The 27,740-nt window shown below is 46.0% G+C and overlaps 1 protein-coding gene across 10 annotated transcripts in view; it reads right to left on the bottom strand.

Moving 5' to 3' along the window:
- Window positions 1-3,083: 3,083 nt before the first annotated feature.
- The window catches only part of MSI1 (musashi RNA binding protein 1), a 335,031-nt gene continuing 310,374 nt past the window's right edge, over window positions 3,084-27,740 (bottom strand). For all 10 annotated transcript variants that reach the window (XM_063913129.1, XM_063913127.1, XM_063913125.1 and 7 more), the window contains one exon: window positions 3,084-4,312. The gene's annotated coding sequence lies outside the window, so the exon portion shown is untranslated. The remainder of the gene's footprint in view (window positions 4,313-27,740) is intronic.

The raw sequence follows: 27,740 nt of genomic DNA, 5'->3' as shown, positions 1-27,740 counted from the left end.
ACCAGGTAGTCCTAAAGCTTTCTTTAGTTGTGCCCAGTCTCCTGCGGAGCCGCTATTCCCCATGGTCCTTACGGAGTCCCAGCATCCACTTAGGACGTCAGAGAAAGATTGTGCAGTTCCAGAGTAGCTCGAGACTTACTGCCAGCTTTCGATCACTTCAGTCTGTTTAGTTCCTGTTTTGACGTCACAAACACGCCCTGCGTTTGGCCAGCCACTCCCCCGTTTCCCCAGCCACTCCTGCGTTTTTACCTGACACGCCTGCGTTTTTCAGCACACTCCCCGAAAATGGTCAGTTACCACCAGAAATGGGGAGAGCGCGCACTAGTAGGATCCTTGTTGGGCTTGGGAATAACAATAATTGTATAACGTGCTCTCTGGATAGTAGTTCACATCTTTCAAAATACAGTTAAAGGTAGAAACCAAATGTGGGGTAATGATAGGCAAGAAGGTTTTGTAGTATGCCGTAGAAAACTGGATACTGTCACACACACTCGCTGCAAGCATAAACTTCGTAGGAGGCATTAGTGCTTGCCTCCTGAATCCGGTTCTTTGTTTCTGGGCTCTTAGTTGTTACATACCCCCTCCTTCGATATCATCAGCACACGAATGGCGGTTATTATTTTGCAAGTTTCTGGTTATCGTACATGTGGCTTCTTGAGAAATTGCAGCTTAAGCAAATGCTCCTTCCCAGATTATTCTATCATCAGGAGCTTCGGCAATCCAATACCTTCCCTGCGTGTTCTGCTGAGTTCCTATTTGATCCCCCAGTGTTTGACCCTGCTTGTCCCGATTATCCCTAATGTCTGCTGATTTGGTAGTTTGCTTATGAACTTTTTTTTTTGTTCTTTACCTTGTCTATCCTGCTAGACTTTGCATTGTGTTGTCTGCGAGTTACAGCTCCAGTCCTTGTCCTGTATGACTACTCCTTATTCTGCTACATGGGGGTAAATTTACTAAGGTGGGAGATTTTTAGAACTGGTGATGTTGCCCATAGCAACCAATCAGATTATATCTATTATCTGCTAGAAGCAGCTAGATTAATGGTAAGTAGAATCTGATTGGTTGCCATGGGCAACATCACCAGTTCTAAAACTCTCCCACCTTAGTAAATTTACCCCATGGACTGTACCATGTACTCTAGACACCCAGTTATCACCAGCTCTGCCTTCAGTCTCTCCGTGTTCAAGCTCCAGTTCCATCCATCACTTCAGTCTGCTATTTGGTACATCATAGTAAGGGCCTTATTCAGCTTCAGTTGTGAAATCACAAATCGGGCGATCATCGTCAGACTGTGCATTGCGCGCGCGTGGTGGCTAATTTGCAATTTAGCGAAATGTGATTGCAATTTGATCGACAGGAAGTGACCGTTCGTGGGTGTTAACATGGCGTTTTGGGGGGAATGGTTGGAATAATGCAGGCGGATCATGGGCGTTTTCGGGGCGTGTATCTGACGTCAGTTGCAATGGAGTGCGATTAAAAACATGGCGCCGGTGCGACTGCATTCTCATTATTCTGAGCAGCCCTGGGTCAATCGCAATTGTCGATGGTACTCGATTTCTGCGATTGCATAGGTGGGTGTTTTCTACCTTTCTGGGCAGCTCTTCACATGCGATTTTTAGCAGAAGCAGGATTGAGAAAATCACTATTTTTCTCTCAATAGTTATCCAAGCTGAATTAGGCCCTAATATCCCTGCTCTGATTCTTTCAATGAATATTTGCATTCTGCCATCTACGTTTACCTGTATTGAACACTGTGTACCTGGATTACATCTCTGCATTGTTATATTGCCACTATGTTTATGAACTATTTGCAACCAGATTCATATTTCCTGATTCAGTGTTTTACCAAGCAATAATAGTCTAAAACTTGTTTTATCATCTGCAAGCCTGTTCGTTTGTGAATGTAACAAATCATATACAGGGGTGCGATACATTATCCCAGCGTTCGGAATGTCGGCGGTCCCATAATCGGCCCCAGCATCATAAAACTGAGAATACCGACAGTTTTGGGGAGGAAGTAAGCTGACATCCCCACTCCCCCCACCCCCATCCCACCTCTATTGGTGGCTACGGCTAAACACCACCCTAGTACCTAACCCTAATCCCTACCTGATGCCTAACCCCAAACCTACCAATGCCCCCTCTTCAACCCCCCCTGGGCCCTAACTCTAACATACACACACAGGTACTTACCTTCGGGATCCCCATACAGTGTCTAGATTCCGGTGTCACATGACTGCAGGCATCCCAACCACTGGGATGCCAAACACATAGATGTAGCTATGCTCATCTTACTGCGATGCGGCATGCTGCAACACAACTTGCTGCATGGCAAGTAGGGTTGCGATTATTTGCAGCTGGCAATTGGTCCATTAATTGCTAATGGTATTAACTGAGCAATTGCCAGCTGCGAATAGTCACAGCCTGGGACGAGATGCAGCAATGCAGAATGCCTAATCGCAGTAAGGTGAGCATTGCTACATCCGTACATGTAAACTAGTCTTACATTCAATGAAATATCCTGCAACACACTTAGGACACTGCTCATGTGAATTTCTCCACTATGCATTAGTGACATATTGTCCCCTTTATTCTTATGCCAAGACAGCCATTTGTTTAACTATTTAACAGCTGCCGGCTTGTGAAAATGCTATAGATTACAGCACTTATTCACCCTATGTGGAAAAGAGAATGCCTAAAGGGGCACTTTTAGTTGGACTTTTCCCTATCTTAAGATTTTTTGAGACAAAACATTTCTCAGCTGCATCACTCAATCTAATTGACTTAATATTTTACTGCCAAGTTATACCACATGACTAAAGAAATGAGTGCGTGATAAAAGCCCATTCTCAGACAACCACTTTCATTCTAAACGCCCCTCAACCCATTGTAATACACAAGATACAAATCACTAACAGAGCATGAAAATGCTGAAATGATAATTTGAAGAAATTAACATCACTTCTCTGCAGCTTCTAAACTCTGAACTGTTGAAAAGTAAAAACATTATATACACTGTATACAACAGAAGAGGGAAATAAGAGCGCTGGAATACACATTTGAAAAAAACACAACAGAAAGAGTAAAATTCAGCATTTCTTTATTTTTATGTAACTATCTTAAAAAAGATTCCAGTTGCAGTAACAAACATTATTGCTTTGAATTTGCAATACAGCATTGTAAGTTTCCCCGTTCATAATTAACTCTTCATGCACTATCACACGATTTCTGCTGGAGGAGACAGTAAACGCTCACCAGTGGAATGGTTGTATTGCCTGCTTGTAAGAATGTAACAAAATGATAGATGTTTGGGTGACGCTGACATTGCAGTGATTTCATCAGCTTGCAAATACTGTCAGGACAGCTAAATATTATAGTCTTATTCAGACTGTGTGCTCACTGCATGGCTCAGTCAATGTGTTGCAGATCAATTGTGGTATTAACTTTGTCTTAATATATTCTGTGGCAAATTCTGCCTTATACCTGGGACAGAAAAACACACAAAATCCTCCGCAATAATAAGTGTGGCACTAAAAGAGTTAATTTGTACCGAGGATGAAGCTGGCGTTCAGCGTTCTCCTGCGCCGACAATGCTCCAGCTTATTCCAGTGGACAGAACTCAGTTGTAATAAAAAGTTTATAAAAAACCTGTTAATCCATCCAGGTTTTAGGAAAATATTGCTAAACAATGGTCCCAAATTGGCAAAGTAGATGCCGGGACCAGATAAGACCTGGAAGTGGCAGAACAATCAGTCTGCAATATTTACATATTTTACAGAGGAAAAAAAAAAAAAAACTTCAAACCAGTTTTGAGAAAATTAAAATAATTTCTGTTCTACAAATAGTTTTTTCATTTAGCAAAATATACATTTGTCTTGTTCTTGTGCATTGCCCACTCCATGTCATAAAAGCCGAAATTTACATAAAAAATATTTTTTTTTGTAGTCAAAAAATAAAGAAAACTCACTCCCAGACAGCCGGACCAAGAATCCCATCTTTTCCCTCCTGCATGTTGTACCAGAATTTCCCTGCATCCCCCCAGAACGAAAATATCAAAAGTCATGAGAAAGATTTTGCTGACACCTATCATGTAACACAAAACTAGCGAGGAAAAAGAAGTAAAAACAAAACAAAAAACATGACATAAGGGAGGGGGAAAAAGCATGAAATAAATAAAATGTTCTGGGGCGAAAGCAAAAAATATGCAGGAAGCAGCAGTTACTCTGCATGAACACAAGGTGGCGTGCGGCTGTCTGACATTCTCAGAGGAGAGGGACACAGTCACGGTCACAAACAGTTTCCAAATTGAAACCTACAAGAGAGAACATGACCTTCCATTAAATACATATTTATACCTGTTATTACTACATATACAACAGAATATATACGTGGAAACATGTTATCTGTTGTAAAGTTGTGCTGAATGTGGTCAGTTATCAGCATTTTTTAAACATTTTGAAACAAAAATGTTGATTAAGCAATTACTATATTTTGAATCTTTAAAAAAAAAGTCACTTTATCATTAAGGTTGACTATAGTATGAAAAATACTCAAAATACACTGTTAAACAATTAGAGCAACACAAAAAAATCAGCAACCTACTATAATTATAAAAATACATGTATCCTATTCTAGTTTAGAAGAGGTGATATGCTCTGCAGTGGTGTCACAGCTCCCTGCTCTATGGCTGTTGGAGCACATAACTAGAGGAACCTGGAGGGGTGAGGATGGGTACAAAGTACCCCATTCCCCTTTGACGCTTATGGTGGAGACAGACGAGCACCTGTCCTCATCCACCCAAACAAAGGCACATCTGAGCCGGATTGTGGACAGGGAAAAGTGACAGCGCACAACTTCATATTGGTCCACACAACATGCGGGATGGGGACCTTAGAAGGCAGTGGTCTTAACAGGAAACAAAACTCATCTCGTCTCATCTGAATACACTTTCAGTATGGTATCCGTTTGGATGGTCGACCATGTTATGGTCGACAGTCATTAGGTCGACCACTATTGGTCAACATTGACATGGTCGACCATTTATACCGGAACCTTTCAGTATATATATGGTAGCAGTGAGTTGTGAGTCTATTGTGACATTATCTGGAGTGTGGTCAGCAAACGTGTTGTCAAAAGCGTGAATCAAGTTATAATGGTCTTAGGTCACAATGTATTTAGTAAACAGACCAATCAATTGGAGACCAATGTTAACGCCTGGTCGATATATCGGCCGTTCTCCTGAACGGCCGATATATCGGGGACCGTCGGCCAGTGTGTACGGCCGATACGTCTGTGAACTCCGTCGTTCACAGACGTATCGCGTCGGCCGCGCAGCACAGCCGACGGCCAATATATCTACCGATATATTGGCGCGTCGCTGTGTGTGTCCGACCGCCCGTACACATGCTGCGGCGGCCGTCGGTGATTGACAGCTGAACTGGGCGGCCGTGTGTACACGCCCGCCCAGTTCATGACGTCAGTCCCCAACGGATCGAGCAGTGTGTATGCTGAACACACTGCTCGATCCGTCCATAGATATATCTGCAGATCAATTGATCTGCAGATATATCTGTTAGTGTGTACCCACCTTTAGTTGCCAATGGGGCTGTATAACCAAATTTGTGCAACCCCTTTTGATGGTCTGTGGAGGACTGCAGCATGCCTCCTGGCATAGGACCCTATTCAGGTTGGATCACGACTCGCGATCCAACCGCAAAAAAGACAATGCTGATGCGGGCGCATGCATAGGGTCCGCCTTGCGCATGCATCCGCATTTACTGCGGGCACCCTGCAGTAAATGCGAACGACAAGCAGAGGTGTTCGCGGAGCAGGAGGGGGAACGGCAACGCTCCATTTCCTAGGCAGAGACGGGGCATCACACGCAGCTGCTCCAATCACAAAGATGGCAGCAGCCCTCCTGCCGTGGTCACAGAGCAGGGGCCGGCAGGTAGCAAGCTGGGTGGCCTTGTCGTGTGATGGGAAGTCCCCAGCATGCGAACAAAAGGACTGCAAATTCTGCTAAAAAGGGTCCATAGTACTGCAACAGGGAGAGGTTAGAAAGAAACACTAATTTCCTAGCCACACATGGACCAAGCTGCAAGCGTAAAATAAGAATTTACTTACCGGTAATTCTCTTTCTCGTAGTCCGTAGTGGATGCTGGGAACTCCGTAAGGACCATGGGGAATAGCGGGCTCCGAAGGAGGCTGGGCACTCTAGAAAGATCTTAGACTACCTGGTGTGCACTGGCTCCTCCCACTATGACCCTCCTCCAAGCCTCAGTTAGGTACTGTGCCCGGACGAGCGTACACAATAAGGAAGGATTTTGAATCCCGGGTAAGACTCATACCAGCCACACCAATCACACCGTACAACTCGTGATATGAAAACACAGTTAACAGCATGAAACGATAGAGCCTCTCAACAGATGGCTCAACAATAACCCGATTTAGTTAACAATAACTATGTACAAGTATTGCAGATAGACCGCACTTGGGATGGGCGCCCAGCATCCACTACGGACTACGAGAAAGAGAATTACCGGTAAGTAAATTCTTATTTTCTCTAACGTCCTAGTGGATGCTGGGAACTCCGTAAGGACCATGGGGATTATACCAAAGCTCCCAAACGGGCGGGAGAGTGCGGATGACTCTGCAGCACCGAATGAGAGAACTCCAGGTCCTCCTCAGCCAGGGTATCAAATTTATAGAATTTTGCAAACGTGTTTGCCCCTGACCAAGTAGCTGCTCGGCAAAGTTGTAAAGCCGAGACCCCTCGGGCAGCCGCCCAAGATGAGCCCACCTTCCTTGTGGAATGGGCATTGACAGATTTAGGCTGTGGCAGGCCTGCCACAGTATGTGCAAGCTGAATTGTACTACAAATCCAACGAGCAATAGTCTGCTTAGAAGCAGGAGCACCCAGCTTGTTGGGTGCATATAGGATAAACAGCGAGTCAGATTTTCTGACTCCAGCCGTCCTGGAAACATATATTTTCAGGGCCCTGACAACGTCTAGCAACTTGGAGTCCTCCAAATCCTTAGTAGCCGCAGGCACCACAATAGGCTGGTTCAGGTGAAACGCTGACACCACCTTAGGGAGAAACTGGGGACGAGTCCTCAATTCTGCCCTATCCATATGAAAAACCAGATAAGGGCTTTTACATGATAAAGCCGCCAATTCTGACACTCGCCTGGCTGATGCCAGGGCCAATAACATGACCACTTTCCACGTGAGATATTTCAGATCCACGGTTTTTAGTGGCTCAAACCAATGTGATTTCAAGAAATTCAACATCATGTTGAGATCCCACGGTGCCACAGGAGGCACAAATGGGGGCTGAATATGCAGCACTCCTTTCACAAACGTCTGAACTTCAGGTACTGAAGCTAGTTCCATTTGAAAGAAAATCGACAGAGCCGAGATCTGTACTTTAATGGAGCCTAGTTTTAGGCCCATATTCACTCCTGCTTGCAGGAAATGCAGAAATCGACCTAGTTGAAATTCCTCTGTTGGGGCCTTTTTGGCCTCGCACCATGCAACATATTTCCGCCATATGCGGTGATAATGTTTTGCCGTAACATCTTTCCTGGCTTTAATAAGCGTAGGAATGACTTCCTCCGGAATGCCCTTTTCCTTCAGGATCCGGCGTTCAACCGCCATGCCGTCAAACGCAGCCGCGGTAAGTCTTGGAACAGACAGGGACCCTGCTGTAGCAGGTCCTGTCTGAGCGGCAGGGACCAAGGGTCCTCTGAGATCATCTCTTGAAGTTCCGGGTACCACGCTCTTCTTGGCCAATCCGGAACCACGAGAATTGTGTTTACTCCTCGCTTTCTTATTATTCTCAGTACCTTTGGTATGAGAGGTAGAGGAGGGAACACATACACTGACCGGTACACCCACGGTGTCACTAGGGCGTCCACCGCTATCGCCTGAGGGTCTCTTGACCTGGCGCAATACTTCTCTAGTTTTTTGTTTATGCGGGATGCCATCATGTCCACCTGTGGACGACCCCATTGATTTACAATCATTTGGAAGACTTCTGGATGAAGTCCCCACTCTCCCGGGTGGAGGTCGTGCCTGCTGAGAAAGTCTGCTTCCCAGTTGTCCACTCCCGGGATGAACACTGCTGACAGTGCTAGTACATGATTCTCCGCCCATCAGAGAATTTTTGTGGCTTCTGCCATCGCCGTCCTGCTTTTTGTGCCGCCCTGTCGATTCACATGGGCGACTGCCGTGATGTTGTCTGACTGGATCAGCACCGGCTGGTGTAGGAGCAGGGATTTTGCTTGACTTAGGGCATTGTAAATGGCCCTTAGTTCCAGAATATTTATGTGAAGGGCAGTCTCCTGACTTGACCATAGTCCCTGGAAATTTCTTCCCTTTGTGACTGCCCCCCAGCCTCGTAGGCTGGCATCCGTGGTCACCAGGACCCAGTCCTGTATGCCGAATCTGCGGCCCTCCAGAAGATGAGCACTGTTCAGCCACCACAGAAGAGACACCCTGGTTCGTGGAGACAGGGTTATTAAACGATGCATCTGAAGATGCGATCCGGACCACTTGTCCAACAGGTTCCACTGAAAGATTCTGGCATGGAACCTGCCGAATGGAATTGCTTCGTAAGAAGCTGCCATCTTTCCCAGGACCCGCGTGCAGTGATGCACCGATACCTGTTTTGGTTTTAGGAGGTCTCTGACTAGAGAAGACAACTCCCTGGCTTTCTCCTCCGGGAGAAACACTGTTTTTCTGGGCCGTGTCCAGAATCATTCCCAGGAACATTAGACGTGTCGTGGGGACCAGCTGTGACTTTGGGATATTCAGAATCCAACCGTGCTGGCTCAGCACTTCCTGAGATAGTGCTACTCCCACTAACAACTGTTCCTTGGATCGTGCCTTTATTAGGAGATCGTCCAAGTATGGGATAATTAAAACTCCCTTTTTTCGAAGGAGTATCATCATTTCCGCCATAACCTTGGTAAATACCCTCGGTGCCGTGGAGAGTCCAAACGGCAGCGTCTGGAATTGGTAATGGCAATCCTGTACCACAAATCTGAGGTACTCCTGGTGAGAATTGTAAATGGGGACATGCAGGTAAGCATCCTTGATGTCCAGGGATACCATGTAATCCCCCTCGTCCAGGCTTGCAATAACCGCCCTGAGCGATTCCATCTTGAACTTGAATTTTTTTATGTATGTGTTCAAGGACTTCAAATTTAGAATGGGTCTCACCGAACCGTCCGGTTTCGGTACCACAAATAGTGTGGAATAGTAACCCCGGCCTTGTTGAAGTAGGGGTACCTTGATTATCACCTGCTGGGAATACAGCTTGTGAATTGCCGCTAGCACTGCCTCCCTGTCTGAGGGAGCAATCGGCAAAGCGGATTTTAGGAAACGGCGGGGTGGAATCGCCTCGAATTCCAGCCTGTATCCCTGAGATACTATTTGAAGGATCCAGGGATCCACCTGTGAGCGAACCCACTGATCGCTGAAATTCCTGAGGCGGGCCCCCACCGTACCTGGCTCCGCTTGTGAAGCCCCACCGTCATGCGGCGGACTTGGAAGAGGAAGCGGGGGAGGACTTTTGTTCCTGGGAACCTGCTGTTTGCTGCAGCCTTTTTCCCCTGCCTCTGCCTCTTGACAGAAAAGACCCTCCTTTTCCCCGCTTATTTTTCTGGGATCGAAAGGACTGAACCTGATAAAATGGCGCCTTCTTAGGCTGTGAGGGGACATGGGGTAAAAATGCTGACTTCCCAGACGTTGCTGTGGAAACTAGGTCGGAGAGACCATCCCCAAATAATTCCTCCCCTTTATAAGGCAAAACTTCCATGTGCCTTTTGGAATCTGCATCTCCAGTCCACTGGCGAGTCCATAAGCATCTCCTAGCAGAGATAGATAGTGCACTTACTTTAGATGCCAGCCGGCAGATTTCCCTCTGTGCATCTCTCATGTATAAGACTGAGTCTTTTATATGGTCAATTGTTAACAGGATCGTGTCTCTGTCTAGTGTGTCAATATTTTCTGACAGTTTATCTGACCATGCAGCGGCAGCACTGCACATCCAAGCTGACGCAATTGCTTGTCTGAGTATAATGCCTGAGTGTGTATATACAGACTTCAGGATCGCCTCCTGCCTTCTATCAGCAGGTTCCTTAAGGGCGGCCGTATCCTGGGACGGTAGTGCCACCTTTTTTGACAAACGTGTGAGCGCTTTATCCACCCTCGGGGGTGTTTCCCAACGTAACCTATCCTCTGGCGGGAAAGGGAACGCCATTAGTAATTTCTTAGGAATCACCAATTTCTTATCAGGGGAAGCCCACGCTTCTTCACACACTTCATTTAATTCATCTGACGGTGGAAAAACTATAGGTAGTTTTTTCTCCCCAAACATAATACCCTTTTTTGTGGTACCTGGATGTAAATCAGAAATATTTAACACCTCTTTCATTGCCTCAATCATGCAGCGAATGGCCTTAACGGGCATTAAATTTGACTCATCGTCGTCGACACTGGCGTCAGTATCCGTGTCGACATCTACTTGTGCCACCTGAGATAACGGGCGTTTTAGAGCCCCTGATGACTTTTGAGACCCTTGGACAGGCACGAGCTGAAGACTCGGCTGTCCCACAGTCGGCATGTCGTCAAATTTTTTATGTAAGGAGTCTATACGTGCACTCATTTCTTGCCATAATACCATCCACTCAGGTGTCTGCCCCGCAGGGGGTGACATCTCTGCTAAAGGCATCTGCTCCCCCTCCACATCATTATCCTCCTCAAACATGTCGACACAGCCGTACCGACACACTCCACACACACAGGGAATGCTCAAATAGAGGACAGGACCCACAAAAGCCCTTTGGGGGGACAGAGTAAGAGTATGCCAGCACACACCAGAGCGCTATATATATACAGGGACTAACTGAGTTATGTCCCTAATAGCTGCTTATACTGTATACAGTGCCAATTTTGTGCCCCCCCCTCTCTTTTCCCTCTTACTGTACTGTAGAAATGCAGGGAAGAGCCAGGGAGCTTCCTTCCAGCCGAGCTGTGAGGGAAAAATGGCGCCAGTGTGCTGAGGAGATAGGCTCCGCCCCTTTTTCGCGGCCTATTCTCCCGCTTATTTTGGGATTCTGGCAGGGGTATTTACCTCATATATAGCCCCAGGGGCTATATATTGAGGTATTTTAGCCAGCCAAGGTGTTTTTATTGCAGCCTCAGGGCGCCCCCCCCCAGCGCCCTGCACCCTCAGTGACCGGAGTGTGAAGTGTGTATGAGGAGCAATGGCGCACAGCTGCAGTGCTGTGCGCTACCTTGGTGAAGACAGGATGTCTTCATGCCGCCGATTTTCCGGACCATCTTCCTGCTTCTGGCTCTGTAAGGGGGACGGCGGCGCGGCTCCGGGACCGAACATCAAGGCTGGGCCTGCGGTCGATCCCTCTGGAGCTAATGGTGTCCAGTAGCCTAAGAAGCCCAATCCGGCTGCAAGCAGGCGAGTTCGCTTCTTCTCCCCTTAGTCCCTCGCTGCAGTGAGCCTGTTGCCAGCAGGTCTCACTGAAAAAAAAAAACAAATTCTAAGACTATAACTTTCTAAGAGCTCAGGAGAGCCCCTAGTGTGCATCCAACCTCGGCCGGGCACGAAATCTAACTAAGGCTTGGAGGAGGGTCATAGTGGGAGGAGCCAGTGCACACCAGGTAGTCTAAGATCTTTCTAGAGTGCCCAGCCTCCTTCGGAGCCCGCTATTCCCCATGGTCCTTACGGAGTTCCCAGCATCCACTAGGACGTTAGAGAAATACTGATTATGATGATAATGTTATTTATATAGAACTTTTCTTACAATAGGACTCAAAGCGCTTTACATTTGCACTTAAAAAACATAAGATACAAAATAAGCTTAATAGAAAAGAGGACTAAATGCTTGGGTTGTATATTTTAGGAACTAAAGGACAATAGTGAAATGCTTGGGTGAACAGGTAAGTCTTGAGTCTGTTATTGAAGCTTTCTAGAGTGGGGGCTTCTGGAGCTGTGCGGGGGAACGAGGGTTCAATAAACTGATGATCACGTGGAGGCCAGCAATCACATAAGTAGTTAGATTTTCCTGTCAGCTGCAGTATGGAGGATGCTGTGTCTGCTTCTCTGACAGAGTGTCCTCGGCTGTCTCCCATTATAATATTAAAAACTCACAGAAGTAACACTAAAAGCCCTTGCAATCCTGGTGTTTTGCACTTAGGAATGTTCTTATCTTTTATTTATATGGCACCACAAGGGTTCTGTAGCGCACATAGCAATTTCAATATACAAGATTACATAAGTAGGTGACCAAATAATACTGGTTGGAGGTCAGTGTGTGGTGATGATATTGGAGATGTAGGATAGGATTGGCTGATAGCTTGAATTGTCGAATTAACATCATATTTATATTGATCAGTTTCTTCCCAGGTGAAGCAAGAATAATTGTGAGTCTCAGCAATAGGCTAGGTTTGTAGTCAGGTACAAAGAGATACTCTGGACGTAAAATGAGAAACAAGATTGTAGTTGAAAGCAATGGTTTTAACCATTAGGATAATGATGGAGTTACAGTACACAGGGGCAGATAAATTAACCTGGAGAAGACATAAGGAAGTGATAAACCAGTGATATGTGCAAGGTGATAAACGCACCAGCCAATCAGCTCCAATATGTAAATTGACAGTTAGGATCTGATTGGCTGGTGCCTTTATCACCTTGCACATATCACTGGTTTATCACTTCCTTATGCCTTCTCCAGGTTAATACATCTGCCCCATAGTTTGTAAAACTATTCAGTGGGCCTCTAGTTTTAGCGTCTCTCCTTGCCATTTGTATATAAAAAATAGGTGTATTATAAGATGTATTATAAAAACGGTTAAAGAGAACTTCTCATTTGCTTGTAATCCCAGGGAAAAGGAGGAAGCTGCAGAGGTTCCCAAATGCTGGGTACAGACTCTGTAATGTGTATCCAGTGCGATATCGGCGGCAACAGGACCTAGCGATGGGGCAGGCATTTGGCAGGATGGCCCTTGCTGGTGATGTCGCCCATTGTGCCTGCATGCAGGTCTGACAGAGGATGTCGCTGACGACATGCAGGAGCGTGCATCGTCAGCAACATAGTGCATACACACTAGACAATTTAAACAATGTGTCTTTCTGATCCATCGGAATCGGGCACATCGTTAATGATATCATCTAGTGTGTACCCAGCATAATGGTCCTAGTATTGCCTGGTGATCTCCCGTCACTTTAGATGGGAGATCAGGTGCAATTAAACAAATGAATTCCCCCAATTCATTTGTTTAATCGCACCTGATCTCCCATCTAAAGTGACGGGAGATCACCAGGCAATACTCAATTGTCCCCCGTTTTTGCTCTGTTCGCACCCATTTCAGTCTGGATTAGCCATGTAAAGCGACAAAATCCAACTAAAAGAATGAACGTGAAAAAGTCCCATTTGGGCGCCCAAACGGGTCGCTTTTCACACATTTCATCTCATTACCCCCCCCCCCCCCCCGCGCGGGTAGCGAGCTGAAATGAAGGTATCGTGCCCATCGGCAGCATTTGAATAGCTGCGACCGGGCGGGCACGCAGACTTGTGATAACATTTGAATCCCCCCTACATTTAAGTATATCCATGGCCCAGCATAGATGGTTAAATTGAATTGACTGTGCTGCTAATAAAGTCACCTGTGGCCAAGCATGGATATACTTAAAACCTGGACCGTTAGAGGCCCTGAGGACCTCAGTGGGAACCTCTGCTCCAGTGGATGAAAGACCTGCATATTGCAGATTTTCTGTCAGATACAGGACCTAGGACCTGCAAGATCAACCCTTGCAAACGGCACATGGCTTGGAGGACAGTTATTCAAATCTCACACTGTATATTACAGGTCTGTGCATAAAAGAGATGGGTTGACTCATTGACTGTGTTGGTCATTTTACTGTTGGTTGCTAAACTTCCGGCAACAAGCAGGATATACTGCCGGGAATATTAGGAAATAAGCTCCTTATGCTGTACCCGAAAGACTAAGTACTGGCCCATGTGAGGTGCACAGTAGATAAAGGGATGGCAATGCCACCCACAGATAGGCAAGTAATACAGCAAGTCATAATGGCCATTGAATCTTTTGGATGGCACCTCTTTTAGGGTGCCCAGTTCAGTGGTATAGTCACTTAACCCTATGGGCTGAGATCCTTCTTTGGGTGGACAAAAGTTCAAGCTGTAGCAGGTGTTGGTGAGCGACTAATTGATCCTTCTCTGCATAAAAAGAGGGTCTGCACCGTGCAGAGAACCATCCGAAAGTTCAGATTTTCACTTTGTTGTCTGGAAAACAACATAATGAAAATAACTTTCTATGTTTAACTTCAGACTATGCAGTGAATCCCAGAGTCTTGTGCGTTCCTTGATTCGCATCTGCTATAAGAGTGCATGTCTCCTTAGGGTGGTGTTTCTCTGTCTCTTTTAAGTCGTCTCTTAGATCCCCTTCCACACATGACTAGAACAATAGAGGCATTTCCAGTGGGTTTGGAGTCTTCTCTGCAATAAAGGTAAGAGGTATCTGGACAGCTTAGTTAGCTCTATTCATAAATCAGTAACAGCTACGAGTGGTAAAATTGGGGCTGACGGTCATAGGGGGTAATTCAGAGTTGATCGCAGCAGCAAATTTGTTAGCAGTTGGGCAAAACTACCTGCACTGCAGGTGTGGCAGATATAACATTTTCAGAGAGAGTTAGATTTGGGTGGGTTGTGTTGTTTCTATGCAGGGTAAATACTGGCTGCTTTATTTTTACACTGCAATTTAGATTTCAGTTTGAATACACCCCACCCAAATCGAACTCTCTCTGCACATATTATTTCTGCCCCCCCTGCAGTGCACATGGTTTTGCCCAACTGCTAACAAATTTGCTGCTGCGATCAACTCTGAATTAGGCCCATAGTTACCAAAGATTGGGTAATACCTCTATGTAGGGAATCGTTGGAGATCTGTGATTAGGTGGTTCCGAAAAATTCTAATCTCAACAATTTACCGGAAGAATTTAATGATTTGGCTAATTAGCTATTTCACCAATGGATTTCACTAGACTGTGACTGTCATCCTCCAACTTTCACTCTGTGAACACTATGCAACCCATTTGCATAAATGAATATATGCAAGATCAAGTTTCCATCCATAATCAGGATCACAAAGATCTTCTTTGGGACAACTGTGAGTTCATCTTCTCATCTACAAACACTTAAAAAATCTAACAGAATTACCATTGCTTCTTAACCCTCTCACAATCCTTTCATTTCTTACAGCTCAAATACATTTCTGCACCCACTTTATTTACGCTTTTGACTCATTTCATACTAAATCTACACCCATTGAGCCTACACTACTTTTCTCACCTGCATTTCTGCAATTCTTCTGCTCTGATCCCCTTACAGTCTCCTCTCCTACTTCCACTTTCCCTCAACCTATTTACCTACTTAACACTATGTCAAGGCTTCCTTATACTCCCCACATCACTCAGTGTCTACCTAATAATGTATCTTTATCCTTCCACCCTAGTCTCCTACACCTCCTCCTCTGTCTCCCCTCCATCCCTCTGTTTCCTTCCCCCTCCTTTCCGGTTACCCCACTTTCATTTACTTCTGCCCCATGGTCCTGCTACCCAACAACTCAGCCCTGCTCCCTTTCTCCATTCCCTGTCACCTCCCCATACCCCCATCCACATCACACTGACCTCCCTCCCTGCCCACCTCCAGCAGTTTCCCCTCCTAGCTCAGGCACCCGTACCATTACTACTCTCTCATCATCCCTGCCCTCAAAGTTAATCTCACCTCATCGCTACAGCAACCCTGATAATCTCATTCACATCTCTCCCACAAACTCATACCCCCTATCCTGTGCCCTCTGGAATGCCAGATCTGTTTGTAACAAACTGGTCCCCACTCATGACCTTTTCATTTCCAACTCCCTACACCTACTAGCCATTACTGAAACTTGGATTACACCCTCTGACACTACTTCTCCTGCTGCTCTCTCTGCTGGGGGCCTCACATTCACACACACACCCCGACCTGGGGGTCGCCATGGGGGTGGTGTTGGGGTCCTTTTACCTTCTAGTTACTCCTACCAACTCATACCACCAGAACCATCCCTTACATTCTCTACATTTGAGGTCCATGCCATACACCTCTTCCAACCAGTTCATCTTAGAGTAGCTGTCATTTACCGCCCCCCTGGCACTGCTTCCAAATTCATCGACAACTTTGCTTCCTGGCTTCCTCACTTCCTCTCTTCTGACATTCCCTCCATTATCCTAGGCGATTTCAACATCCCTATTGACATCCCCACACAATCCCCTACCTCTAAACTCCTTAACCTCAACTCTTCACTTGGTCTCTCCCAGTGGACCTCCTCACCCTCCCATGTTAATGGGAGCTCACTGGATCTGGTCTTCACTCACCGCTGTGATATTTCTGATTTTTCCAACTCCCCATTTCCCCTCTCTGACCACCACCTGCTCTCCTTTAACCTATCTCTCTCGACTTCCCCATCTCTACCTCCTAAGGCTACCATCACTAAGCGTAACATTGAAGCTATTGATACCACATTCCTTTCCTCCCTGTTTGACTCACTTCTCTCTCCTATTCTCTCTTTCATGCCCTGAACAAGCCACTTCCACATACAATGCATCCCTTACTTCTGCTCTTGACTCTGTTGTTCCACCAACCACTATTCACCCTCGCAAATTAACAACTCAACCCTGGCACACCAAATGCACCAGATATCTGCAAAAATGCTCACGTACTGCTGAGCGACACTGGAGGAAATCACGCTCTAAGGCAGACTTTCTCCATTTCAAACTTATGCTCTCATCCTTCAGTGCTGCCCTTTCTCTTGCTAAACAGTCATACTTCAAGAACCTCATCTTCCAACCCCCGGCGCCTCTTTGCCACTCTCAACTTACTCCTCTGTCCACCTCCACCTCGTCTCCCTTCCTCACTCTCTGCTCTTGACTTTGCCACTTACTTCACATCCAAAATTGACTCCATACGTCAGGACATCACATCACACCAGACCATCAGTAACCAGCTTTCTCCCATCCCTTACCAATCCTCCCCATCCCTCGCACCTACTCTGACATCTTTCTCCCATGCATCTGGAGAGGAAGTCATGGCCCTCATTCGTTCCTGTCCCCTCCCCACTTGACCCTATCCCCTCCCGCCTCCTCCGCTACATCTCTCCTTCTGCTTGTTCCCATCTTTCTCACCTTCTCAATCTATCCCTCTCATCAGGCACTGTCCCCTCTGCCTTCAAGCATGCACTCATCTCTCCTATTCTTAAAAAACCTACCCTTGATCCAAACACTCTCTCCAACTACCGACCCATCTCTCTCCTCCCTTTTGCCTCCAAACTCCTTGAGCGTATTGTCTACAACCGCCTTACTTCCTATCTTTCCTCACACTCACTGCTTGACCCATTCCAGTCTGGCTTCCGTCCTCTCCACTCCACTGAAACTGCCCTTACAAAAGTATGCAATGACCTCCATGCTGCTAAATCTAAGTGACACTACTCTATACTTATTCTACTTGATCTCTCTGCTGCTTTTGACACTGTGGACCATCCTCTCCTACTGCAAATTCTTCACTCCATTGGTCTGCGTGACACTGCCCTCTCTTGGCTGTCCTCCTACCTTTCTGACCTTTCTTTTCTGTCTCCTCTCATGACTCCACCTTCCCCTCACTTCCACTAACTGTAGGGGTACCCCAAGGTTCTGTCCTTGGTCCTCTTCTCTTCTCTCTCTATACGTCCTCACTAGGTAAGCTCATTAGTTCTTTTGGTTTCCAATATCATCTCTATGCTGATGACACCCAAATCTATCTTTCCTCTCCAGACCTCTCCCCTGCTCTCCTCACTCGTATCTCCAACTGTCTCTCTGCTACCTCTTCCTGGATGTCCCAGCGCTTTCTTAAACTTAACATGTCTAGGACCGAGCTGATCATCTTCCCTCCCTCCCGCATAACCTCACCTTCTACAATCTCATTATCTATTGATGGCACTACTATCTCCTCTAGCCCCCAAGTGCGCTGTCTTGCAGTAATCCTTGACTCCTCCCTCTCCTTCAAACCACACATTCAGCACCTCTCACAAACCTGCCATTTTCATCTAAAAAATATTTCCAGGATCAGACCCTTTCTGATCCAGGATGCTACTAAGACTCTTATCCACTCACTGGTCATCTCCAGACTGGACTACTGTAATCTGCTTCTGATTGGCATTCCTGACAGATGCCTCTCTCCACTCCAATCTATCCTCAATGCTGCTGCCCGGCTCATCTTCCTCACCAAACGCACTACGTCCACCTCTCCTCTCTTACTAGACCTTCACTGGCTCCCCTTCCCTTTCAGAATCCATTTCAAGCTTCTCACACTCGCTTACAAAGCCCTCACCCACTCCTCTCCCATCTACATCTCTGACCTTATCTCCCTTTACACTCCCACCCGTCCTCTTCGCTCTGCTAATGCACGCCGACTCTCCTGCCTACGGATTACTTCCTCCCACTCCTACCTCCAAGATTTTTAACGTGCTGCACCACTTCTCTGGAATTCCCTACCTCTCCCCCTCAGACTCTCCACCTCTCTACAAAACTTCAAACGGGCTCTCAAGACCCACTTCTTCACCAAACCCAGCCAAATCTTATCCTAACCCTCTGTTCTACGCTCTCTATGTACCCCATCTGTCTCACCCCTGTCTGTCTACCCCTCCCCTTTAGAATGTAAGCTCTCACGAGCAGGGCCCTCTTCCCTCATGTGCTTATCCTTTCTTACTTTAATAATCTTCAACTGCACCACATCCAGCAGTCTTCTGCCACCTGATACTTATTCCAGTGTCATCTGCTGATGTAACTATGTTTATTTACCCTGTACTTGTCATCAACTGTAAGTTGCTGTTTTCCTGTTTGATTATTTGTTTATGTACTCTGTAATTGGGCTCTGCGGAACCCTTGTGGCGCCATATAAATAAAGGATAATAATAATAATAATAATAATAACTGTGTGGCACCAAACAATATCTTTAAAATTTTGTGCACACTTTCACTTTTCCAATGTGTGGCGATGAATGCTAAATTCTTTTCATCTGTGGATCTGAGGCATCCCAATGGATGATGATAGGTGATGAAACATGCAAAATAACACACACACACAAAAAACCTTGTGTCGACCATTTCCAAATCAACCTTTTGTGCATGTCAACCTTTTGTACTGTCTACCTTTTACCTGTCGACGATATGGTGTCAACCTAGTTACTACAGGTTGAGTATCCCATATCCAAATAGTCCGAAATACGGAATATTCCGAAATACGGACTTTTTTGAGTGAGACTGAGATAGTGAAACCTTTGTTTTTTGATGGCTCAGTGTACACAAACTTTGTTTAATACTCAAAGTTATTAAAAATATTGTATTAAATGAACTTCAGACTGTGTGTATAAGGTGTATATGACACATGAATGAATTCTGTGAATGTACACACACTTTGTTTAATGCACAAAGTTATAAAAAATATTGGCTAAAATGACCTTCAGGCTGTGTGTATAAGGTGTATATGAAACATAAATGCATTCTGTGCTTAGATTTAGGTCCCATCACCATAATATCTCGTTATGGTATGCAATTATTCCAAAAATACAGAAAAATCCCATATCCAAAATACCTCTGGTCCCAAGCATTTTGGATAAGGGATACTCAACTGTATCTTCTATACCACACCCATCTCAATGCTTCTCCCACACCAATCCTATTTTTGAAGGTCCTGCACAAGGGGGGGTCATTCCGAGTTGATCGTAGCTGTGCTAAATTTAGCACAGCTATGATCAGGCACTCAAACATGCGGGGGGACGTCCAGCACAGGGCTATCCCGCCCCGCATGTCAGTGCTTCCCCCCACCCCCCGCAGAAGTGCAAAAGCATCGCACAGTGGCGATGCTTTTGCATTTCAGGAGTACCTTCCGGCCAGCGCAGCTCCTGCGGCTGGCCGGGAGAACCTCTTCGCTGCCCTGGTCGCAGCGGCTGCGTGTGACGTCACGCAGCCTCCATGGCCCCCCCCCCCCCCAGCGGTCCGGCCACGCCTGCGTTGGCTGGACCATGCCCCCTAAATGGCGGCTTAACACCGCCGTCCAGCGCCCTCCCGCCCAGCGACCGCCTCTGCCTGTCAATCAGGCAGAAGCGATCGCTAGGCAACGACGGCCTTTGGCCGTCTGGCATGTGCTGGCGCACTGCGGCGCCAGCGCATGCGCAGTTCTGACCCAATCGCACCGCTGTGAACAACTGCAGCATGCGATCGGGTTGGAATGACCCCCAAGGTCAGGAAAGAATCCTTAGTTCTGATATACTTTGTTTGGCCAGCAAACTCTTGTTTTCCCCCGAGCAGTCAATTGTTAGAGACCTTGGGCTAAACATAATAACCTGGGAGGTGTTGGAGGTGCGGGACTTTCTGAGAGTCTGCCCGTTTTTTTTAAAGCAGCAATCATTTACAAGGCAAAACCAGGTTGGTTTAACTTGTAAATTATTGCTGCTTTAAAACAAGTGGGCAGGCTCGCAGAAAGCCCTTCACCGGCAACTCGCAGGCTATTACATTTAGCCCCTTGACTGCATGTAGAGGCCCCATACTAGTGCTAGATATTGCACTATAATAGTGAATGTGATCATTAATGCAAACTCTACCAACATTTTTAACCTTTTACATTTAGCTTCTACTAATTATTAAGCAGGGCTGACATCTTCTACTAATAAAATATATGGATCTGTGCTTTCCGAAGTAGTAGGCTTACCATATTATCCCTTTACACCGGGACACTCATGAATCACACAGGTTCTCTAGCTGCTTAAAACCAGGTGAAATGCAGGCTTAAAGTCAGCCAGCCACAGAACCTGCGTAATTCATGAATGTCTCGGTTTAAAGGGATAGTATGGTAAGCGTACTTAGTAGTGCCTGCTGCGTGGTATCTACCTCGAGACCTAATTTACCTAAATACCTCAGCATATGGGACAGCAATGCTTTCCACTGCTGTTCAGGCCTTGGCAGACACAGGCTGTACTATTTATCATCTATCAGATAAATAACCCTGTTAGCATTAGTCTTTGCAGCTAAAGAAGCAGGAACTGGCTTTCATTCAATTACATACCCCTAGTTAATACAGATTCCATCCACATGGATATAGGCCAGATTCTGAGGTGGGGAGTAAAGCAAAAAAGTGCAAGTAACTGTGCACCTGGACATACTGTACCATGTTTCACTGCAAGGGGTGGAAATTTCCATGCAAGGTTAATGCTGGCTGTGTTTGCATGTAGCCTACATATGCTGAAGAGCTTTATTTTTACACTTGCAATTTAGATGTGAGTTTGGACACACCTGTCACATCTAAATATCTCTGCACATTTTAAATGTGCCCCATCTGCATTGCAGCATGGCTTTGCCCAGGTGCAAAGTTACTTGCTCTTTTCTGCTTTATTCCCACCTCAGTATAAGGGCCATTGTGTTTTCCTGAAAGGCCACACTAGACATTCCTTTAATTCAGCAACTTGTGTAATGTGATCTGATCCAAGTTACTACAGAGCCTTATTTGTGTGTGTTGTATTGTTTGTTTCTTATCCTCAGTTATTTCCCAACCTGTCTGAAAATTTTCCAGCCTGAAGGTCCTACACTATTAGTTACTGTGAGATAAGCCGGTAGTGTACTAAACTATTCTGGGGTCACTGGGTGTAAACACAACTAAGGAGGCGGCAAAGAGCATATATTTACTAGCAATATTAATGCTGCTTGCTGGTCCTTGGCTTGGACTTTATCAAGCATTATGGAAGACCATATGATTTACAAGAGATTGAGTTTCTCCGAGCAACCATCAGGAATGTGGTAGTCTGCCCAACAGATGTTGCTAGGTGGCAAGTCTCCCGGCGAATAAAATACAAGTTTGTAGGGAAATATTGTTACCTAGCAAACAATACCCACCCCACACCTATTGCTTTGTCTGTTGTTTCCTCAGGGGAAATATCATTGTATTGCAAAGCGCACCAGAGGACTCTAAGAGCCCTCAGACCAGTGAGCCTAATAACACAAAGTAAAGCTTCATTTCACAGAGCAGCTTTACTAACAAGGATGAACTGTTCTAGCTTAGCAGTCGTTTACCAGCGTTATGTTCTTCAGAGTTTCTCTCATTATACTTTCCTAAAATACTGTTCCAGGTTTTCTATGTGACAACTGTGTAATGATGTATTGTAAACTTCTGAAAAAAAATAAAAAAATGGACATGCAAGTGCATGGCCCAGTGTGTGTGCGACAGGGAAATAAACATTTCTCTTCTCTCCTTGCTGCAGCGCTAGAGCTAGTCACAGGTTCCTGCAAACGTGTATTTTCTGTACACACATTTTACACTCAGGTCACATTTTATTAAAGTCTACTGGACATGGCAGGCCACTCAGAGACAAATGTGGCAAATAAACTATACTTCTATTCCTGCCCACAATGTTCAATGTGAATTATGTATACATTTCAATAAAAGCATTCCCTTTCTCACAGGTAAAGGGAACATCTGTCATTTGAAATTAGTGACATCAATAGACTATTTCCCTAAGTGTTAGGAACTCTGGGAACTGCAGTCATCCCATCTGTCAGCATTCATAGATTCAGTGTAACCAGGAAGTAAATGTGGTAAGCATGTAAGTTGCTGTCAGAATCCTTCTCGGTCTTAAAATCATGTGTAGATGCCCAAGTACACTGTGGAGCTTAAATGCAATACCAGGCGGCGATGAGTTGACACCTGGTCCTCTGGCAAAGAGGCCAGCTTCCTGAAGCCTGAGATGCTATGGGGTATATGCAATTGCGGTCGAATTGCCGAAAATGTCGAAAAACGGGGCATTTTCGCCAAGAAAATTTTTTTGACAATGCAATACAGTACTTTTCGACAAAAAAACTGACTTTTCAGATTCGACTTTTTCGAATTCGACAGTTGTCAAATTCGACATGTCTGCAATGGTAAAAATGCGGCTTTTCGACAAAAGTATATTCAATTGAAGAATGTCGATTCGACAACAGTGCTTTTCGACAGTAATTTCGTCAATTTCATTCCGCCTCACTTTGCTGGCGGAATCTAATAAAAATTTTTAAAAACATGTTTTTTTTTGTGTTTTTTTTTATTGCTAATAGCATTTCTATTTATATTAGAAGGGATTAGATACTTATGTTTGTCTATTAGGAGACACAAGTATTATTTATATATTTTTAAAATTAATATATTTTTTTTAAAACTGACTATAATAGAGAGAGCATGGTTTTCAGTGGGAAGGGGTGGGAATGGGTTAAAACCCCCCCAAAAAATACGTGGGGTCCCCCCTCCTAAGCATAACCAGCCTCGGGCTCTTTGAGCCGGTCCTGGTTGTAAAAATACTGGGGAAAAATGGACAGGGGATCCCCCGTATTTTTAAAACCAGCACCGGGCTCTGCGTCCGGTCCTGGTGCATAAAATACGGGGGACAAAAAGCGAAGGGGTCCCCCGTATTTTTTACACCAGCACCGGGCTCCACTAGCTGGAGAGATAATGCCACAGCCAGGGGACACTTTTATATAGGTCCCTGCGGCCGTGGCATTACCCCCCCAACTAGTCACCCCTGGCCGGGGTACCCTGGAAGAGTGGGGACCCCTTAAATCTACAGCCACCCAAGGGCTAGGGGTGAAGCCCAAGGCTGTCCCCCCCATCCAAGGGCTGCGGATGGGGGGCTGATAGCCATGTGTAAAAATAAAAGAATATTGTTTTTTTGCAGAATAACTACAAGTCCCAGCAAGCCTCCCCGCAAGCTGGTACTTGGAGAACCACAAGTACCAGCATGCGGGGGGGAAATGGGCCCGCTGGTACCTGTAGTTCTACTGCAAAAAAAATACCCAAATAAAAACAGGACACGCACACTGTGAAAGTAAAACTTTATTACATACATGCCGACACACACATACTTACCTATGTTCACACGCCGACCACTGTCCACTTCTCCAAGTAGAATCCATGGGGTACCTGAAAATAAAATTATACTCACCTAAATCCAGTGTGTCCTGTCCTGTTTTTGTAATCCACGTACTTGGCAAAAAAACAAACCGCATACCTGGACCACGGACTGAAAGGGGTCCCATGTTTACACATGGGACCCCTTTCCCCGAATGCAGAGACCCCCCGTGACTCCTGTCACAGAGGGTCCCTTCAGCCAATCAGGGAGCGCCACGTCGTGGCACTCTCCTGATTAGCTATGCGCGTTAGAGCTGGCAGACAGCGCATCGCAAAGCCGCTCCATTATATTCAATGGTGGGAACTTTGCGGTCAGCGGTGAGGTTACCCGCGGTCAGCTGCTGACCGCTAGTAACCTCACCGCTGACCGCAAAGTTCCCACCATTGAAGATAATGGAGGGGCTGTGAAATGCGCGTCTGAGCTGTCACGACGTGGCGCTCCCTGATTGGCTGAGTATAATTTTATTTTCAGGTACCCCGGACTCTTGGAGACGTCGACAGACTTGGAGACGTGGACACAGTCGGCGTGTGAACATAGGTAAGTATGTGTGTGTCGGCATGTATGTAATAAAGTTTTACTTTCACGGTGTGCGTGTCCTGTTTTTATTTGGGTATTTTTTTTACAGTAGAACTACAGGTACCAGCGGGCCCGTTTTACCCCCGGGGGGAAATGGATGCTTGTGGTTCTCCAAGTACCAGCTTGCGGGGGAGGCTTGCTGGGACTTGTAGTTATTCTGCAAAAAACAATATTCTTTGATTTTTACACATGGCTATCAGCCCCCCATCCGCAGCCCTTGGATGGGGGGGGGGGGACAGCCTTGGGCTTCACCCCTGGCCTTTGGGTGGCTAGAGGGGGGACCCCTTGATTTAAGGGGTCCCCACTCCTCCAGGGTACCCCGGCCAGGGGTGACTAGTTGGGGATTTAATGCCACGGCCGCAGGGACCGGTATAAAAGTGTCCCCCGGCTGTGGCATTATCTCTCCAGCTAGTGGAGCCCGGTGCTGGTTCAAAAAATACGGGGGACCCCTACGCTTTTTGTCCCCCGTATTTTTTGCACCAGGACTGGACGCAGAGCCCGGTGCTGGTTCTAAAAATACGGGGGATCCCCTGTCCATTTCCCCCCGTATTTTTACAACCAGGACCGGCTCAAAGAGCCCGAGGCTGGTTATGCCTAGGAGGGGGGACCCCACGCAATTTTTTCCTGTGTTTTTTAACCATTTTTGCGCCGTCGGAAAAGTCGAATCCAGGACGCACTTATCTGTCAATTGGTCCGTTTTTCGACAGCGGGACTGTCGAATCCATTTTCGACGGTCGAATTGTGTCGAATTTAAAAACGGGCGAAAAAAAGCCGCAATTCGCCCGGGGGATTGTGTCCCCGGTGCTGTCAAAGCTGAGGGTGAGAGCGAATTCACTGGTGATGGCCTGCACCTTTGCACAGCATGTGGTCTATAATTTTAATGTTCCTGGCCGAAGACTGAGGCCATTATAGTACTATTTAGTTATTGCGCATTTTTTGCACTATACCTCACCAATCCATTGTTTTTGTGAGTATTTTTCTGTATAGGGAAGGCATTTTGGATTGACCCTTATGGTCTGCACTCCCCCCAAGCTATCGGAGGCTCACTCCTTGTGAGGAGAGCTGAAGAATTCATTTCCCAGGAAAAGCTTTGGCCAACATTGGGGAGAAAGGGGCATCCCCAAGCCTTGTGGCAGAAGGAAATCCAAATAACCCTTGCCCCTTAACCACTTGCCTGGCATGGTCGAATCAGATGCGACCATATCAGCAAGTGCTCATATGACCCAGGATGCGACCAGTCAAATAAACAGTGTTATCAGCTGCAGGGAAGGGAAACTACCCTCTGCTGCTGCTCTCGGAGGGACCAGCACGGCAGGATTACCCCCCCCCCCCCCCCCCCCCCTCCTGTACCTGGCAGCGGTCTTGGGTGTAAAAAGTAATGTCACGATTGTCGCAATGTTCCCGACCAATGTTCCGATGTTTGGGGGACCTTATTTTTTTTTTTTACATTTGTTTTCTTTTCTTTATTTTTACTAAAATCATTCTGGATAAGGTTAAATTCATGGTCTTCACCTATAAAAAAAACCAACACTTTTTGAGCGGTTTTTTTTGGGGGGGGGGGGGGGGGGGGGGGGGGGAGGGGGGGAAATGTCAGTTAAGTGGCCCTGTGGCCGATTGGTGAATGACAATTTGCTGAAATTTGGGGGGCAGCGACGGATGCCGCTTCCCAAAACAGAGGCGTGTCACTTGTTTTGAGGAGTGACAAGGCCAGGGTCTCCGTCGGAAGACAGAGATTTCCTGGCCTCTAGGTAGGAACTGCAGCCGGCTTATGAGACCACATGGGTCATGCAGCTGGCCGATGGTGTTGCAGGTGATTCGATGCTGCAACGGATCACACATGCTTCAGGAGGCATCTACTTATACCAGATGCCTCCTGCTGCATTTGCATATCAAAGCAGCAGCAATGCTCACTCCAACTACATCTAAATCAGGCCCCATGTGCACCTGCAATTTCTCACGAATTCTAAAGTGCAAAAATATGCAAATGTCAACTTGAATATTCCTCTTGTGTACTTTCATGCAACAAAATGAGCAAACCCTGCAATGCCCACTTTGCCTATCTGAGCAATGCTCAACATCGCTGGTGGATCCGATAACTACCCTATTTACACAACAACAACTCCTCAAGCAGCTCCTGCCAGCCTCCCTGTAACTTTCTCAAAATATGACCACTGTGGCTTTGGTGCTGTGAAAGAGATTGCAGCCGCATGCAGAAACACGCCTCTGACACTCCCATAACACCTCCTCCTAATGCCATCACTTCTGGGTCACCTCCAAGTCTCCACCCTGAAATGCCCATGGATCGCAGATGCCCCAAGCTATAGTGAGGCCGTAAGCCATTGCACACATTGGTTCACGACTGCATGGTAAGGGCTTCCTACACTTTGCACGCATGTGCAATACAAAAAACGCTGAACTGAGCAAACAAAACAGTCCAGAGGGAAAATAAAATCTTTTTTTTCTTTTGTCCTTGCTGAACAAAGTTTCAGAATGAAAAACAAATAACTTTTGTACTTTCTATTTCAGCACGTCTTCATGTGCTAAACCAGTTAGCTATATAAGTTTGGGCACACCACACAGCATTGGAAAATTGAGCTTTGAGTTGCAGTGGTTGTGAAGAAAAGTAATATACAAGCAGTAAATTGTTTTCCTTGATGCTGAGAGAAATAATAATAATTTGTTTCTTTATAGTTCATCTAAAATATCTAGGTATTTTAGTGTAGTTACATTTCACTACATTCTTTATTAGCAGTGACGTGCGGTGAGGTGAGACAGAGCCTTTCCTGTCATACTAACATTTGTGCCAGAGTTTTTACTGTATAAAGTATATAAAAAATACAAAGAATATGCTTGAAATATCTTATTTGCATTATTCTAATCATTTTTATAGCCAAAATTCTGGAGTAAAAATTCTATGGCAGGTGAGGCAGTGCCTCACCTGGCTAACTTTTCTGCACATCTCTGATCAAAACGCACTGAATTTCCAGGAGTTTATACTGCTGCACCTGTGTATAATGCCCAGATGTACGTTTGGCTCATATATTGCATGTAAATCTGGCTCTGGTACTAGGCAGTGCCTACTGAGCTATTTAGCTCACCGCACGTCCCTGTTTAGCAAATGTCT

This window comes from Pseudophryne corroboree, chromosome 1, assembly GCF_028390025.1.
Source record: "Pseudophryne corroboree isolate aPseCor3 chromosome 1, aPseCor3.hap2, whole genome shotgun sequence".
Classification (NCBI taxonomy): domain Eukaryota; kingdom Metazoa; phylum Chordata; class Amphibia; order Anura; family Myobatrachidae; genus Pseudophryne; species Pseudophryne corroboree.
The sequence above is the reverse complement of the archived record's forward strand: the minus strand, read 5'-3'. Positions and strand labels throughout refer to the sequence as shown.